The sequence below is a fragment of the Olea europaea genome, chromosome 1 (genome assembly GCF_002742605.1).
Source record: "Olea europaea var. sylvestris chromosome 1, O_europaea_v1, whole genome shotgun sequence".
Classification (NCBI taxonomy): Eukaryota; Viridiplantae; Streptophyta; class Magnoliopsida; order Lamiales; family Oleaceae; genus Olea; species Olea europaea.
Window position 1 is genome coordinate 11,320,350 of NC_036237.1, and position 9,115 is coordinate 11,329,464.

Genomic DNA, 9,115 nt, shown 5'->3' on the forward strand with positions numbered 1-9,115 from the left:
ACACCTTGCGGGATAAAGCACTTGAATGAGTGGATTCACTTCCTGTCGCAAGCATCACCACTTGGAACGAGCTAGCTCACAAATTTTGCACCAAGTTCTTCTCGTCAGCTAAGGTAGCCAAAATGCGGCATGATATCTCTATATTCAACCAATGTGAGCCAGAATCATTTGAAGAGGCACGGAATCGTTTCAAAAATATGTTAAGAAAGTGCCCGCAACATGACTTTGACAAGAAGACACAGATCCGATTTTTCTGCACTGGACTACTTTCATCCTTCAAGAGCATAGTGGATTCATCATCTGACGGGTCTATCTCTACAAGAACAATAGACGGAGTATGGGAGCTATTTGAGAGAATGGCTACAACTTCAGCCATGTGGTCTACAGATCTAGTAGTTCAGAAGAGATCATTGAGTGTTTATAAAGTAGATACTTATTCAGAACTGTCTGCAATGATAGACTCTTTGTTCCATAAGGTTGAGAGCATTTCACAGACCGCCACTGCTAAACAAGTCAAGAAGCCAAGTTGTGAAGAATGTGGAGCAGACCACAATACTGTTAATTGTCCAATTCTTGCACAGGGGGTCGAACATGCAGATTTTGTGTAATGGGGTCAACGCCAATAGATCAACCCACATTCGAAAACCTTCAATTAGGGTTGGAGAAAACACCCAAACTTCTCGTGGAGTAATTAGAATCAAAACTGGCCACAAGGTCAATATCAGCGGCAGGATAAAAAGCCACCATTGGAAGAGATGTTTGAAAAGTTCATGGCAACAACCCATTAGTATATGGAAGAAAGACAGATGCAACTCTTCAAGATCAAAGTGCAGCCATAAAAAATTTGGAGACACAAATGGGACAGATGGCAATCTCCATGACGGGTAGAGCACCAGGAAATCTACCCAACAACACTGAAATCAACTCTAAGGAGCACGCAAAGGCTATAACAACTAGAAGTGGAGTACAACTACCAGAGATACATGTAAAAAGACCGGTAGCTAGCAAGGAATCAACACCAATCTCAGATGACGAAATTGTGGAACAGAATGAATAAACAATAGGAGATGTGGTCAAGAAGAATCCCAATACATCACGGGGTACAGCTACCATTCCTATCAACCCTCATGAGCCTCCTATTCCATTCCTGCGAGGTTGAAAAAGCACAAATTGGATCAGCAATATAGTAAATTTCTTGAAGTTTTCAAGAAACTACACATCAACATCCCATTTGCTGAAACACTTGTTTAGATGTCGAGTTATGCAAAATTCCTGAAGGATATCCTCTCCAACAAGCGAAAGATAGAAGAACACGAAACAGTGATGCTAACTGAGGAATGCAGTGCCAGAATCCAGAGAAAGTTGCCTCCAAAACTAAAGGATCCAAGGAGTTTTACTGTACCTTGCACTATTGGAAATTGTCATTTTGATAAAGCGTTGTGTGATTTAGGTGCAAGTATTAATTTAATGCCTCTCTCTATTTTCAGAAAACTCGGCTTGGAAGAAGCTAAAGCCACAACAGTTACATTACAGTTAGTAGATCGATCCCTTACACATCCAAGAGGGATCATTGAAGACGTATTGGTAAAAGTGGAAAAGTTCATATTTTCAGCCGATTTTCTTATCTTAGATATGGATGAAGATAAGGATGTTCCACTTATATTAGGGTGACCTTTCTTAACTACTGGAAGAGCGATTGTTGATGTTCAGAAAGAGCAGCTTATATTGAGGCTTGGCCAAGAGCAAATCTTGTTCAATGTGTTCAAGGCAATGAAATTTCCTACTGAGTTAGACAGCAGTTTCCAGATCGTTGTAATTGACAGAATAATTCAAGATACATTTCGGCTACATCATCCTTCCGATGCATACGAGGCGTACATTGCACATTCTCAATCCGCTCATACTGATTCAAGTGAGATTGAAATATGTGCATGATTTTTGGAAACTAATCCACCATACATGCGCAGACGTTACTTCGAAGAGCTGGGAACTAGGACTACAAAGTCAGTGCCATCTATTCAGCAACCTCCCAAATTGGAACTCAAGCAACTGCCACCACATCTTCAATATGCTTACCTGGGGAAATCTTCTACACTTTCAATTATTATTTCAAGTACTATCAGTGAGGTGAAGGAAGAGAAACTACTTCGGGTGTGCTAAGGGAGAATAAAACAGCCATTGAATGGTAGATTGTAGATATCAAGGGGATCAGCCTGTTGCTATGCACGCACAAAATACTCATGGAGGAAAAATTCAAACCAAGCATTGATGGTCAGCGGAGATTGAATCCACACATGAAGGAAGTGGTTAGGGCTGAGGTATTGAAGTTGCTCGATGCAGGCATCTTCTATCCAATATCAAATAGTACATGGATCAGTGCAGTACAAGTTGTTCCCAAGAAAGGGGGTATCACAGTGATAGAAAATTAGAAAAATGAGTTGATTCCTACACGGACAGTGACTGGATGGAGAGTTTGCATCGATTACCGCAAACTAAATGTTGCTATTCGAAAGGATTACTTTTCACTACCGTTCATTGATTAGATGCTGGAGGAACTAGCAGGGCATTCACATTACTGTTTTCTGGATGGGTATTTCGGGAATAATCATATTCCAGTAGTACCTGGCGATCAGGAGAAGACTACTTTCACTTGCCCCTATGGTACCTTTGCATACCGTAAGATGCCGTTTGGTTTATGCAACGCTCCTGCAACTTTTCAGGCTGCATGATGGCTATCTTCTCAGATATGATTGAGAAATTCATCGAGGTATTCATGGATGACTTCTCAGTGTTTGGGTCTTCGTTTGATGAGTGCTTGGAGTATTTGAGTCTTATGCTACAACGGTGTACGGAGACTAACTTGGTATTGAATTGGGAGAAATGCCACTTTATGGTACAGGAAGGCATCGTGCTAGGACACAGAGTCTCAGCAAAGGGTATTGAAGTGGACAGAGCAATGATTCAGGTGATCGAGAAAGTACCACCACCTACATCAGTTAAAGGTGTTTGTAGTTTCCTCGAGCATACCGATTTCTACAGAAGGTTCATCAAGAATTTCTCAAAGATTACTAAACCATTGTGCTGTTTGTTGATGAAGGAATTCACATTTGAGTTCACGGACAAGTGTCTGCTGGCTTTTAACACCTTGAAGGAGAAGTTGATTTCAGCACCCGTGATCATCACATCGGATTGGAATCTACCATTTGAATTAATGTGCGACGCCAGTGATTTTGCTATTGGGGCTGTCTTGGGACAACGAAGAAATAAGACATTTCACGTGATTTACTATGCAAGTAAGACCTTGAAGGACGCTCAACTCAATTATGCTACTATAGAAAAAAGAGCTCCTTGCCGTAGCCTACACCTTTAACAAATTTTGGTTGTATCTTGTGGGGTCAAAGGTCATCATTTACACAGATCACGTTGCTATCAAGTACTTAATGGAAAAAAAGGATGCAAAGCCCCCTTCTCATTCGATGGATATTGTTGTTTCAAGAGTCTGACTTGGAAATCAGGGATAAGAAGGGTAGTGAAAACATGGTGGCAGACCACTTGTCTCGACTCGAGACCACAGAACAGATAGAGACAGTGAAAATCAATGAAGTCTTCCTAGATGAATAGATTTTTGGTGTGGGGAGGCACCCTGGTATGCGGACATAGTTAACTGCTTAGCCAGGTCTATCATGCTGCCTGATTACTCCAGTCACCAGAGGAAGAAATTTTTCGCTGAATTGATGTATTATTTTTGGGAGGACCCCATTCTATACAGGTGGGGGACTGATCAAATTGTTCGTCGCTACGTACCTGAGGAACAAGTGCTTTTGATATTAGAACATTGTCATTTATCTACATATGCAGGGCATTTTGGCACTTCAAAAACAGCGGCGAAGATCCTTCAATCAAGTTTTTACTGGCCTGCACTGTTTAAGGATGCCTTTGAATTCGTGAAAAGATGTGACCGATGTCAACGCACCGGTAATATATCAAGGAGAAATGAAATTCCTTTGAACAGTATACTGGAGGTGGAACTATTCAACGTTTGGGAGATCGACTTTATGGGGCCATTTCCCCCATCCTTCTCTAATCAGTACATATTAGTGGCTGTGGATTACGTATCGAAGTGGGTAGAGACCGTTGCATTGCCTACCAATGATGGGAAGGTGGTGATTGAGTTTCTAAAGAAACATATTTTTACCCGTTTTGGAACACCGATGGCTATAATCAGTAACGGGGGCAAACATTTCTGCAATCGTTAGTTTGAACAATTGTTGGCTAAATATGGTGTTAAACATCGTGTAGCTACTGCATATCATCCCCAAACCAGCGGACAGGTCAAAGTGTCCAATAGACAATTGAAGTGAATACTCGAAGTCATACTAAGCTCGTCACGAAACGATTGGTCTAACAAACTGGACGACACCTTGTGGGCCTACAGGACTGCATTCAAGACCCCTATAGGAATGTCGCCATATAGATTAGTTTTCGGGAAAGCATGCCACCTACCTCTTGAGATAGAATATCATGCTTATTGGGCAATGAAGCAATTGAATTTGGATTTGAAGGCTGCGGGTGAAAAATGTCTACTACAACTTAATGAGCTGGATGAGCTCAGAATGGAAGCCTAAGAAATTCAAGACTTTACAAATAGCGCACCAAGAAATGGCATGATATGCACCTTCAGAGGCGTGAATTTACGGTGGGGGCAGAAAGTGGTACTCTACAACTCTTAGGCTTAAGCTGTTTCCAGGAAAGCTGCAATCGAGGTGGTCTGGTCCGTATACTATTACACATGTTTTTCCACATGGGGCAGTTGAGATTACTCACGACAGTAGGGGTGGGCGCGAGTCGGTTCGGTTCGATTCGGTTCTAAGGAGAACCGAACCGAACCAAAATTTTCGGGTATCTAGTAAATGGAACCGTGGGTCCAAATATAATTATGGAATCGTTCGGGCTCGGTTCCGTTCGATTCTGTACTATAATTAAAATTTTTAACATTTATAACAACATTATATAAATACAACTAATGATACATTCAATGGCTTTGGAATGTCAGAGACTAGTAGACAACCTTGTTCAAATGATTGCTACGGTCAAAGTTTCGGTCGGCGGAGGTCACAGCTTCGATCGGAGGTCACAGCGTCGGTCGACGATTGTATAGATTTTGAAATGTTAGCGAGACTGGGAGAGTGAGTGCGAGAGTCGAGACAATGTTATGCACTTTAGTGTAGGTGTTTAAGGTTATTTAGTAAATTGGATCTTGTTGGGCTAAGAAATGAAACAATAAAATAGATAATTGGGCCAAAAATTTAAAAATTAAAAATAAAACAAATTATTAGGCCAAAAATTTGGATTTAGAAATTGTTAATTTGTTTAGAAAAAATTAAAATTAAAATAATTTGATTTGCTCAATATAAAAAAAAAATTAGAAAGATTCGGTTCTTATTCGGCTCTTCGGTTCTTGGTCTAGAACTGAGAACCAAACCATACTCGTTGGTTCTCAATTCAGATACCCGTTCGGATATTTAATTTGACAAGAATCGTCAGATTCGGTTCGGTTCGTGAGATTTGTCCAGCCCTACACGACAGTAAGGGGACCAAGGTTAATGGACAGCGTTTGAAGTACTATTGGGGCGGCGATTTTTCAAAAGAAAAGTCTACCGTTCATTTTAGACCATGAGAATGACGCAATAAGGTAAAGTCGAGCTATCGACTATAATCTAGCGCTGGGTGGGAGGCAACCCACTGTATCCTTCTATTAGCTTACTTTTCACATTATTTTTAGAATTATTTCATTTTCACATTTGCATTTTTCTAGGTCATCGGTCGTACATGCATGTTAATAGGATCGAATTATCATCCCCATAATTTTCTAGGCATTACCCACATTGGTCGGTTAGTTTGAAATGATTTTGAGTGTTTGGGAGTATGATGCATGTATTTCTAAATAAAAGACCATATAAAAAATTCGAGGGAAATATCTGTTTGCATTTCAGTGTGTTTAAAAAAAATGGTTTATGCGATCGTACGACTGCATAGACATATATCGAAAGTTTTAGGGGAATTTTTTTTTTCACTATGCGACCGCATAGAAATCAACTATGCGGCCGCATAGTAATGGCCGGTCATGGACTTAAGTCTAAGACCAGCTCATTCGAAGGGCAATCGCCATCTCCGTAGCACATCGCTCTCTCACCCTTAGGGCCTACTACTCTCGTTCGAACACTCCCACACCCACTAACATTCCTACCCCTAATTCATTTCATCAATCGATCCCACATTCATCACTCATCTTCAAGGCACAAAAATGTATGAATTTTCTTCCCTCCTTACATTTTGTTACTCCTATTTTCCAATTGTGGATTCGATTGAATGGGTGTGAGTATGCTAGGTTTAGGGCTTTTATTTGTGTTTTTGTTCTTTGGTGATTACCATTTGCCAAGTATTTTTCTAATGAAGATGAATTTTTATTGCACACAACATGTTCGATGCATTGCCTAAGTGAAATTTGTTGTGCATTTTGACCAATCTCGCATTGGACAATCTACCTATACGCATTCCCTTCCACGTGGTGATCTAATGCCATAGATATTGAGCTCGAAACACTCCCGTACCAACAACCACATTTAGGCACACGTGTTAGGTTCACGTCACTTCATCGCACCCACTTCGTCCCTTGCGTTAAGTACCCGTACGACATCCAATGAGCTTGAAAATTGAATATGTATCACTCCATACTACATACTTTCATATGCCTGGAGGTTGCTCGGGAAAAATTCAAGTTTTCTCGTTGATGTCCGAGGGCAAACATGCACATTTAATTATGAGCCACTTGTTTAATTTTGGTTGTTTGGAACTCCGTTTGTGTGTAACTTGTTATTTTGCCTTCCCTAGACGTTCTTGAGCATGTTTTCTTGACATTTTCATGTTACCACATTCACGACCACTTGAAAGACCATGTATCACATCACACCCATTTTGCAACGCGTAGGCACATGGCTAGATCACGGCATGTCACGGCACCCTACATCCCCTATTTTACACCATTATATGGAATATCAAACGAAGTCCATTTGCTTTGAAATTTGAATATATGGTAGATCTCATGGAATACTTTCATTTGCCCGGAGATTACTGGGGGAAATTTCGATATTTTTCGATGATGTCTGGGGCCGAACATGCTCACTCGGTCATGGGTCCGATTTTTTAAATGTGCTTGTTTCGGCCTAAATTTCCAATTTTTCACCTTGGCATTCTATATACACTACCTTATATGTCCTATTTTGATAAGTGCACACCAAGGTATTCTATATGCATGTTGAAGCAAGTTTGGGGGATTTGTGAACTATTTGTATCGCTTATCTCATTCTCCCTATCGTTTTATTTTAAAAAAAAAAAATGCAGGTTACTGACCATTATTTCTATACCTTTGCAAGATGCCTCCAAAGTGTACATCAAAAGGAAAGGAGAAAGTTGGTTCCACATTTGGCGCAGCCCGGACTGGGAACCCGAATGGGGTGTCCGACATTTTCTTTTTTCAGACCAAGCAGCCCGCTATGCCAATGTTGTCCGGGAATGGGCGCTCATCCCCGAGAGACCAGTTAACTTGGATGATTTTCCGGGTTCTAAATTTGTTTATTTAGTCCACAACTGTGGGTGGAAAAAAGTGATTGAAAGACCACACCCTGTCTATGAAAATTTGGTGTGGGAATTCTATGCAAATTTCAATGCTGAAATAGACACACCTGGATCCGACCATCTGCATTAGACTTGGGTTCGAGGCAAATGGATCATGTTTTCACCTGAGGTAATACATGATTACTATCAGCTCACCTGGACTAATGTAGTCCCAGTCCCGCATGATTTCAACTGGGTTGAAGTTGCAGAAGTTTTATTGGGACGTGAAAATGCTTGGCCGCTTCCTACTGTTGATTGGCATCAGATTGACCTCACTCTTTCTATAGCCATCCTATGGTTGTTCATCTGCCACAACATTGAGCCCATCTCCCATAGGACGACATTCACAGATCAGAAGGCGGGTTTAATCTACCACTTAGTTCGGGGCAACAAGATTGACTTGGCCACTTACATTTACAATCACATACACGTTACAGGCGCATGGGGTGACAGGCACACATCACTGATTTTCCCGAGCTTGATAAGTGGAATTTGTAGAGCTGTCGGCATACACGTTCAGCCAAGAAAGGCACCGGAGAAACCAAGTCCATTTATCAAACGCCTCACACTCGAAGTCCAGGACCGCGCCAGAATTAAATATCAACAGAAATTGAAGAACGAGCGTCGACAACAGCAACAGGTTGCAGAGGGGCCAGCAGCTGAGGACTTTGAAATGCCACAGGCTCCACCACCACCGGCTGATATGGACACCCAGTTATTGAGGCAGATGTTTGCTACTATGGCTGGACACAGCTGAGACATGCAGCAATTTTACACTCCTTTGAGGCACTGACCACTACCATCCAGCAGGTACAAACGGATATGGCATCTGCACGAAACTTCGCTTCCACTACCAGCATCGAATCCATCGCAGCCCGCCGACAGATGAGTACCTTTGACGGGCGTCTGGGCATGTACGTTGGCCGGATGGACGGTATACAGTGGCGGGTCAACGAGTCTTGGGACCGTCTAGGGAGTTTGGAGACGAGGGTTCAGGCCATGTAGATGGAGCAGACCCAGCAGTCTGCCATGTTGAGAGAGATCTTGTCCCGCGTTTCCTTCTCTCATGGCGATGATGATGTCGGGTCCAGCTTTCCATCCCAACCACCGTTTTGATCAGGGGAGTACTGTTTTCCTCATTTTGTTTTTCGTCTTCATTTTGTCCTTAAAATTATGTCTTTCATCTTTTGTTAATTTTACATTGAGGACATGTATTAACTAAGTTTGGGGGGAGTGACATAATTTTAAGTCTCTATCTGTGTTTATCATTATCTATTTTTCACTACTTTCCATTTCTGCATAATGTGTGCATGATGCGTGTTATAAAAAAAATTTTATTTGCTTTTTATTCAGTTATTTTAAATTCTCTTCATCCATGTTTGTGTGGGCTTGATAACCTTGTTAGCTATGATGATATTATTGGACTAATTTAAACTGTAAA